This window comes from Acomys russatus, chromosome 24 (genome assembly GCF_903995435.1).
Source record: "Acomys russatus chromosome 24, mAcoRus1.1, whole genome shotgun sequence".
Taxonomy (NCBI): Eukaryota; Metazoa; Chordata; class Mammalia; order Rodentia; family Muridae; genus Acomys; species Acomys russatus.
This window is the reverse complement of record NC_067160.1, coordinates 19338237-19348128: the sequence shown is the minus strand read 5'-3', so window position 1 is coordinate 19348128 and position 9892 is coordinate 19338237. Positions and strand designations below refer to the sequence as shown.

General features: G+C 36.8%; 1 protein-coding gene across 2 annotated transcripts in view; it reads left to right on the top strand.

Moving 5' to 3' along the window:
- Positions 1-4759: 4759 nt before the first annotated feature.
- Xirp2 (xin actin binding repeat containing 2) overlaps positions 4760-9892 on the top strand; it is an 82516-nt gene continuing 77383 nt past the window's right edge. The window contains exon 1 of one of the 2 annotated variants that reach the window (XM_051166093.1): positions 4760-4967. The gene's annotated coding sequence lies outside the window, so the exon portion shown is untranslated. The remainder of the gene's footprint in view (positions 4968-9892) is intronic. The other variant, XM_051166092.1, reaches the window with a different exon arrangement.

Genomic DNA, 9892 nt, shown 5'->3' with positions numbered 1-9892 from the left:
TCTGTACTCATGGACCAGTGGAGAAACCATCTCAATAGGGAAGGAATGAATATATTCTACAAAATAGTTCATGGAATATTTTGCTTTTGGTTTTGGTTTTACAAAGGATACCAAAGAACTAAATAGTGTTAACATACCCTTTCAAGTTATATCTATATGCTGTTGTTAACATTTGTGGCAGATACTTGTTGTATAAAATTGTTTTTAACTCATTTGCTTTTTTAGCAAATGACTACCATAACACACACACACACACACACACACACACACACACACACACATACACACACACACACACACACACACACACTGCTCTCTGGACCAGAGTACTGAAGAATATGTAAAGCCTAAAGCTACATATTAGCTTACATTGTAAAGGGTGATTATGAAAAATCCAAGGGAAATAAAAGGAAAAGGAAAAGATTGTTATATTGTTCTCTTTAAGGCAGGTTAAACAGACATGCTGAGTACTCAGCAGGATATCCGTCAATACTGAAGTGATCTCAAGGCATATTATGAACTAGAATGTGTGATCCAAAAAAAGTCCAATTATCTTTGAATGTAAGAGTTATTTTCATATAATTGTATTGCCACACCTCTTTATGTGCCCCCATCTCTATCTTTGTCTCTGTCTGAAGCAATCCATAATATTATATAGGACTTTTTTTTTTTCTATTTTCCCTGGCTGCTAATAAAAACACATGCAGTATGTGTGTTCTTTGTGATTTTTAACTAAGAACATTGTCATCATATTATTTCTTTTCCAATTGATCAAATTGAAATATTCTCTAGAGTTCTTTCATCCTTTCTTTCTCTATTAGAAGATGGATATATAATCCAATTTAAAGGGTAGAGATGATCTACAATAAAATGTTCAGTAAGAAAACTATTTTTTTCATGTTGAGAGATAGATCATCTAAAAATCCCTCAGTGTGTGCCTACAGTGTGAGTCAAGAGGGTCTACATTTGGCTTATTAGTCAAGTGTTTACAGATGTCTTTGTCCCAGACAGGCCCAGCTTACACTGTGTGTTGTTGGCACAGTTATTAATAGTGCTGATTTCATTCTCTGAAGTTCCCTGGTTGGTATTGTCAAGTACCTCATCACTCCACATAAGATTATGAGATATGAGTTAAGTGAGTCATATATGCATCGTGATCTTATCATGCTTCTTTAATATAATGACATGCTTTTAATGTAATTAAACTTGAATAGATAAAAGTTGTCACTAACCAAATTCAGCCACAATTCATTTTACTAAGACTTTGTTCCTGTTCAAAAAATAACTGAATGGGTCAACATGGCACCTATGGTGTTCAAAGCAGATTGTTATTATCATAAGTGGTGTGCAAGTATTTCAAATATGATGACCAATAAATTATTTATTTTATTTTAAAACTAATAGATAGGCCCCCTTCTGTCAAGAGATTTCAGATATTGTAACTGAAATCTAGTTGGCCCAACTGTAATACAGGCCCTTCCTGTATCTAGAAGGCTCCAGTAAGCTTGGCCTAATTCCCTTTACAGAGAGCCTAGGTATTGCAAGCATGCTCTAAGCCTTCATCTCATCATCTACTAATGCAAGAAATAGTCTATCCCTCACAAAGCATATTACTATGACACATAATAATGTTTGGAAATTTTAAATTGCAATCAGGATTTAAAAAAATCCCTCTAAAAATGTGAACCTAAGAAGTCAGCAGAATTAAGATCATTGACCGTTAAAATTTATTTATTATTTACTTTCATCTTTGAAAACGTTATTTAACTTTTCTAATCTTCAGTTTTATAATAAATAATAAAAGTGTCAATTTGTTCTCTTCTTTTGAGAACAAGAAAAAATTAATGTAAATAGCACAATCAAATCTATGACATAATCCTCTTATATAATCTAGTTTTTTTAAGGGAAATTACAGAAATAAGAACATACATTCCTTTTCTTGCAAAGTGCTAATAGACTATTTTTAGAATGGTTCTAGCGTCATAACAAAAGGGAACAGAATTATTCAATTTCCACCTCCCTCCCCATGCATAGGTCTTCTCTTCATCAATGTCCTTGAGCAGAGTAGAACATTTCTTACGAATTTAATGAATCCATGCTGACATACTTTTATCACACAAGTCTATACAATAATATTGACATTGTACATTCAATGGGATTGGCAGGTGAGTGATAGCTCACATTCCCAGCTACGGCATCATTGTGAAAGAGCCTTTACTTCAGCTTAGTCACCCACTCTTCCTTGGCCCTTAAAAACCTTTTATTTGTCCACAGGCAAAAATGTTCCCCATGATGTCATAAAATTGAATCCATATAGTATACAGATTTGTTTCACTGGATTTAATATTTATTTTTTCTCAATGTCTTTTCTTTAGTACTAAGTGGTATTCTAATTTCTAACTATACAAAATGTTATTGATCAATGAAGGACAGGTCTGTTTATAACAAGTTTTGGTAAACATGTCTTAAAATGCTATCTACGCCCATTTGCAGGCTTTTGAGTAGATGTGAAATTTTAGCTTCGTGCTGGGCTCTACTATGAACATGTTACTCCTGTAGGCACCACTAATCATCTCCCACAATGGCTCTTCCTTTTTCACTGCTACCAGCAGTGGCTTGGGCACCCAGCCTCCTGAATCTATGCAGATACTTGTTGTTTTCTGGTTGTATCGCTGGGTATATCACTCTTCTTAAAAGTTAGGCAGTCATATCTCACTGTTGTTACTTGCATCTTCCAGATGGTGAATGGTGTTAGGTGTCTTTCACATGCTCATAGCCAGCTATGATCACCTCAAGTGATGTATGTGTTAAAGATGTTGGCTCATTTTTAAATTTTAATTTAATTATTTTAAGCAATGCATATAAATATGAAGCTTCTATTTTTAATGGATACCATGTGATACTTCGGTATTCACATACATTGGATAGTATTTAAGTAAAGCTAAAAATATCTATTTTAATCCATTTTCCATATGTTATATAAATACTTAAACCAAAACATTTTCTCTGAAAAGCCAAAAGTAGAAATCTTGAGATATGATCATTATGAACGAACTTGAGGAATCAAATTAAAAAACTAGTCACTGAATTTAAAAGGAATGTGTTTAAGTAAGAGCCATGATGGATCCAGACATCAGATATTTGAACAATTTAAACAACCATACAAAGACTCTTAAATTTGCTCTAAATTTTTCAAAGATGTATATGTTAGAATGGGTAAGAATGTGGAATATGTCCAGGTAACAGAGCCCAGTTTGTGCTAAGACCCTGGGGGACATGATCAATGTTCAGTAGATCTTTCCAACTGATAAAAACATTCTCAATGCAGAACCACATGTCACATATGGGGGCAGAGTACTTGAAATGTAGTTAGTATAAATTAGGAACTGAATTTTAAAAGCACATTAATTATTAATCATTGGAAATTCCAATGGGCTCATGACGACACATACGACTCAGTAAACCTTGACGTAGACTGCACTGGAAAACCTTTTGGCATATTCAGGACCATTTAATAAACTTTTTCTTATGATTAATAAGATGCAATATCACTCATTGGACTGCCTTAATTTCAAAACTAGTATTTATTTTAACTGCATATGTGCTCCTCTTCCATGGGCATTGTATAATTAGAAGCTTACTTGTATTTGGATGAAATAAGCCCGGTATAAGTAAGATGCTTTTTCAAGTTGCAGGAGAATTTCCTTCACTTGGGTTTGTTGTGAGGCCAGAGAACACCACCCTATGCTAGGGAAGTTATAGGAGAGATGAAGGGTGGTGAGCTGGCTACCTTATATTTATGTAGATTGTCTTAGGTGCTGCCACTATGGAGCTAAAGGATAGCACTAGCTAACTTCTATTTGTCTCTAGTCTGGGCTATTAGGGTATGCCGAGAAAGTAGGATACTGGCAATGGGTATTTAATAGAATTTACTCAGGAGAACCTGAGATGACCCCTTTTCCTGCCTGTTCTTTCTTGTGCCAAATAATTTAAGGCTAATATTAATATGTGTAGATTTTTTAGTCTTTCTACAAAGCCTCTTATCCCTTTCTTCCTTTCCTTCTGCCATGAATAAATAAATAAATAAATAAATAAATAAATAAATAAATAATAATCCCTTTACTTCTAAATACTTCATATGCTTTTGCTTTATGAGTGAAGACTTGAAAAGCAATTAGGGTTTTACATATCAAGAATATTTAAATTATAAGTCTAAAAATGTTACATTGATCTCATGATTATCCTCCTATAATTCCAGTCTCCTGAGGCCAAGATACAGGAATGCCAGTTTCCTTGCCAGTCCATTACACACACACACACACACACACGCACGCACGCACACGCACACACATACACACAAAGTACCTGCTTCCCATACAAACAAAAATAAAGCAAAAATCAAAGTTTTGCCTCCAAATATCCCTAGCTATCACAATCCCAACAGAATAAATAATATTTATTTCTACATACTTTACTTTCATATTTTTTACTTTTAAATAAGTAAAAGTATCTTTTATTGAAAGCTTTAATAACACCTCTTCTTCCATAATTTATTTCTTAGGATACATTGGGAAGTTCAGACTTTGCTGTGGTAGTGGCTGCAGAAGGAAGCTTGATTGACTGCACATGTGTGAGAGCCAAGCATACATCGCCCAGGACAGTTCTAAGCAACATGCTGTCAGAGGCTCACTTCTGAAAAGAGCAGTTGACTCAGGCCCCACCTATACAGAGCTCAGTTCCTAAAAATAGGTGCTAAGTTGCATCCTTTGGACACAGGGCTAAAATAAATTCAGCAGCCACATCTACTTGCTTCATAGACTCTTCAGTGGAGCTGGTCTCCACTCTGCTGGTTGTTTTCAGGGGACTGGGAAAGGTGCTGTGTGTGAAACAGGGAGGAGACCTACTAAGGGAAGATATAGAGGTCTAGAAAGCACTTCTACGGAGTTAGGGTTCATTCTGGTGCAAAGGTATGTAATGTAGTCCTGTGTGTGTACCAAGGCAATAGAGTGTTCTGCTATCACTGAAGAGCAGTGAAGACTAAAAGTCAACTGTCTTCATCGTAAAGAAACATGATGGGGTGGAACTTGTTCTTGGAATTGTGCTTAGCCTTGTTGGATACGAAATTTAGCACTGCATATGTGAGTCTCTTTGCAATAACTTATTTTCATGTTTAATATTAAAGAATGATGATCTTAATAACCAATCATGACTTAAAAGTAACTCTATAATTTATAGCCAGAACGGAAACTGAAAAATGGTTTGTCTCTTCTGAACACAAAGTTTCAAAAAAAAAATACCCATTAAGAAATATAAATGATGCTTCATAAAATTTGATGAGGAATGGGAGTCTGAAATACTTTCAAGTGTTTCGGCATGCTCAAAGAAAGGAAGGAAAGTTTTTCCTTCTCTGCCATAGTTTGATTTTGTAGCTCTTGCTCTGGCTGTGGGCTTATGTCCTCTGGGAGTCTTACTGGAGTTGAGGATTAAAGAATCAGGTTCTTACATGTTTTTCAGAATTAAGGAAAGCACTGCCGGTTGGATCTGCCAGGCCTAATTATGGTAACTACAATCTCAAAGAGAGGATACTGAGATAGCGCTTTGAAGGTGGCATGCTGTATATGCACTTTCGAATGGATTTTTTTTTTTTTTTTCTGTCTTCAATTGCCTGTGAACACCTTAATTTGGTCCTGTTGTGCTGTGTTTAGATGTTAAGAGACTGAAGTGATTTGGGAGTGTCATTGTAAGAGAATCTCCTAAGACACGGTAGAAAAGCAAGGACACTTTAAGATTGCATAATGCAGGGTTTAAATTTAGCCAACTGGTGCTGAACTGAAAGATATTTTATTTTTACCAGAGCTCTAGTTGGTCACTGACAAGCTCTAGGTTGTTTGCAACATTTTAAAATTGTGCATTAAATTGCCAAAAGGCAAGTAAAATATTTACCGCAACTGTATTCAGAGTAATGGTGGGGTTTTTTTTGTTTTTGTTTTTGTTTTTATGAAAGAACACCTGTTGAGACATTTAGACAGTATTATAGGGAGTGGAAATGTTAGGGCAGAAATTAGGAACTCAGCATTGTATGTTCAAACATCTCTCGGCTTCTTTGCTTGATCTGTGAATATTTTCCCTTCTTGCTATCAACACATCAGCTAAGAATTAGATCCGTATTTAAATATCACTCAGTGTTTCAGCCTGCAAGGTGGCAAATTGCCAACAGCTTGCCTGAAGAATACAGTCGGATGTTTAGACGGGATGGGATTTCTTTCATGTGGGTATCTTTTAGGTGCAACTTCCCTCAAGCTCCTGAAAAATGAAAGTAGACATTCTTTAATGATCATGAGAGGCATTGTTTGTTTCAGGAAATGTTCCTGCCAAAATGTCAGCACAGGCCTGCTGTCTCCTGTGATTACGGGAAACAGGAATGTTGCCTTTATCTAGGTCTGCTTTTGGGAAGAAAGCCCACTAAGTTCATAGGTAATTTCCTGTTATTTACAAAAGTGTTCTCCTTGATGTTTAATCTTTCCAGAATTCCGGCTCTTACTCTGGATTTGTTACATTAGAAAAACTTAAAATATTCGGTGTAGCAGACTTGTTTTTACTACTTGCAAACTGTTAGACTTAATGGAATAATTTCAAATCTGAAGTTGATGTTCTATCCCCTACCTGCTCAATCTCTCTGTGTCTCTGTCTCTGTCTCTCTGTCTCTCTCTCTCTTTCACACAGACACACAGACACAGACACACAGACTTATTCTCTCTCTCTCTCTCTCTCTCTCTCTCTCTCTCTCTCTCTCTCTCTCACACACACACACACACACACACACACACACACACACAGACTCATATCTCTCTCACACACACAAAAACACACACAGTCAAACACAGACTCATATCTCTCTCTCTCTCTCTCTCTCACACACACACACACACACACAGACTCATCTGTCTCTCTCTCTCTCTCTCTCTCTCTCTCTCTCTCTCTCACACACACACACACACACACACACACACACAGACAGACACACAGACTCATCACTCTCTTTCTCTCATACACACACAGACTCATATCTCTCTCTCACACACACACATACACATAGACTCATCACTCTCACACACACACACATATTCATCACTCTCTCTCTTTCTCACACACACACACACACACACACACACATAGACTCATCACTCTCTCTCGTTCTCTCTCTCTCACACACACACAGACTCATGACACACTCTCTCTCTCTCTCTCTCTCTCTCTGACTCATCAGTTTATGTATTAATGGAAACCATTGATAACAGCTATTTGATAGTAAGTGTCATATAATTACGAGGCAGGATTGACCATAAGTACAGGCAATATAGTCCCGAGATATTTTTTATTAACATTCTGTGTAAGATAGGATTTAATATAATTACCATGTCCTCTTTTATTTGCATACCACCCAGTCTTTTGAAAATATTCAATTTTCCCTTTGGAATTCAAATAAGGCATAATTTGCCTTTTCACGTTTCTAAAAAAAAAAAACATTGGGTTGTTCGAACAGCTGATGCTTTCGTCCTTTGTAGAATAGTGACAAACGTTACCCTTTTCAGATCCAGGGCACTTTCCTGGAATAGTGATCTATCCCCCTGACCTCCACACAGACACATGGTCTCTATATGTTTGCATTTGGTTGTTCTTTCCTGACACTGTCTATAAGACAATTGTTTCCTTTCCAATAACAAGCAACTCTCCTATTTCCTAACTCCACTGGGCATCCCACTGACTCGACACAATTCAGACACTGCTGTTTCACCTTAGCAAGGTCTCCAGAAGATATGTACTGGATCACACCAGATTACACTGCCTCGCATACCAGCCTAACCTTCTGAAGTTGCTACAGATCCTCTTTGAGTCTGATAATTCATGAAGTGGCTGACAGCACTCTGCTTACCACCACTGTTATATTGTAAAGCATACAATTATACTAATGTAACATGGAAGAGCTCCCCATGGCAAGGTATTGGAGGAAAAGAGGAATTGGAGTCCCTTACCAAAGCCACACCTTTGGGAGTAACCAGGTTTATTTAAATGATAACAGTGTCAGTCAGAAAGGGACCAAGGCCTGGGACACATTCCACAGCTACCAGCAGCAAAGCCAAACAGAAATTTTAGAATGTCTGTGGAAGCTGGAGCAAAGAAAGATTTTAAAGCAAAATCTTGGGAAAAGAGAATTATGCTTTGTTTCTACTCAGCCTACACTGGTGTTTGATGTTGTAGTAAGTTTTGACATAGGCAAGGCTACAAAGAGAAAGAATGGGCTTCTTAGGGGTTACTCTTAAAGCATGCGATTTGTAATCAAACTTTTAATTTATTATTTTATTATTATTTAACATAAATATTAAATACATTATGTATTAAATATACCTATATATTAAGTATATATGTCTGGGTGTGTAGAATATATCTTATTGGTATATTTCAAAGTTGTTAACTGGAAACTGTCCTTATCTTTACTGTTTCACATCCTCCATGTGTGCAATTAAACTTAGAGCTTTCACAATTTTTTTCCTATCACTAATCTAGAAACTCGTCCTGTCTTTCACTTGGGATTTCTATGGTAGAACTTAGTCTGCAGCCTCTCTCCCCTAGGCAGAGGTAGGGGGTGGGGTCTGAATGTACTAATCTTTTTACTCCTTGACCAAGCTCTTGTCCTCCTGAAGCTAGGTAGCATATCTCCCACTCTGATTCCCAGGCCATCCCATAAACAACACCATCACCAATGATACTCCTCAAGGTTTTAATGGCAAGAACCAGAATAAAAGAACAGATATTTGCTCCAAAATATATGATATATGCCTACAATGGGCCCTTCTCCTTTGAAATGCCTCCTGTAAACTGTACTCATTGGAATCCATCTCTTGAAAATTTTACTCCTGAAAGTGTTTTTCAATTTGTATCCACAAAAGCATAAAAGGCAAGACTAATTAAGACATTAAGGAAGCAAAGATTTTACCTTCTTAAAATCAGGAGATATAATATTTAGTGTTAGTTTTGATACATGAAATAGCAGTGAGTTCACATTTTATGGCATATAAGATTTTGAGAGCCTTAATGATGGCATGGAAATAGTTTAGGACAATGGTTCCCAACCCTCCTAATGCTGCTACCTTTTCATACATGCTGTGGTAACCCACAGCCATAACATTATTTTTACTGTTACTTCATAACTCCAATTTTGTTACTATTACTAATTGTAATGCGAATATTTTTGGAGATAGGGTTTTGCCAAAAGGGTCACGGCCCACATATTGCGAACCACTGGTCCAGGGGAGCACAATAAATAACCCAAATTCCCGCTACTGTAGCTGTACCACTTAAGATAATGAAAACTGATTCTATTGATATGCAGCGAACCTCATGGCTGTTTAGTTCAATCTCTTAAAATACTAAATTACAGAAACAGAGACCCTGGAATGAGTCACAAAATCTCAAGACAAGACTCAAGAAACCCACTTCCTTGAGCTCAGCTTAGTCTTAGCATGCTTTCTTAGAGTCTTTGCAGCATAGTGGCCGTGCTCTACACAGCCCCACCTTATGAGATGCATCTGGGCACATATCTTGATAAACCCCTTGTTATTGTTGTTGTTGTTATTGTGTGTACAGAAGCAGAATTTTGCTATTTTTCATATTGTTTCATGTTTCTCCTGAAACTAAGACAAATTATCTAAAAGAGAATATAATCACACATGCTGTAAGACCTCAGAAAGTGACAGTTGGCTTGCGGTCCGGTTTTACCCAGTGTTTGTGTTCCTTCTCTGTACAAAGAGCCCCTCACCCTCACCCCTGCTGGTCTGTTTTGTAAACTTGTCATTTTTCAGAGCTCTGTTTGGTGAACTGTCAAGTCCATCTT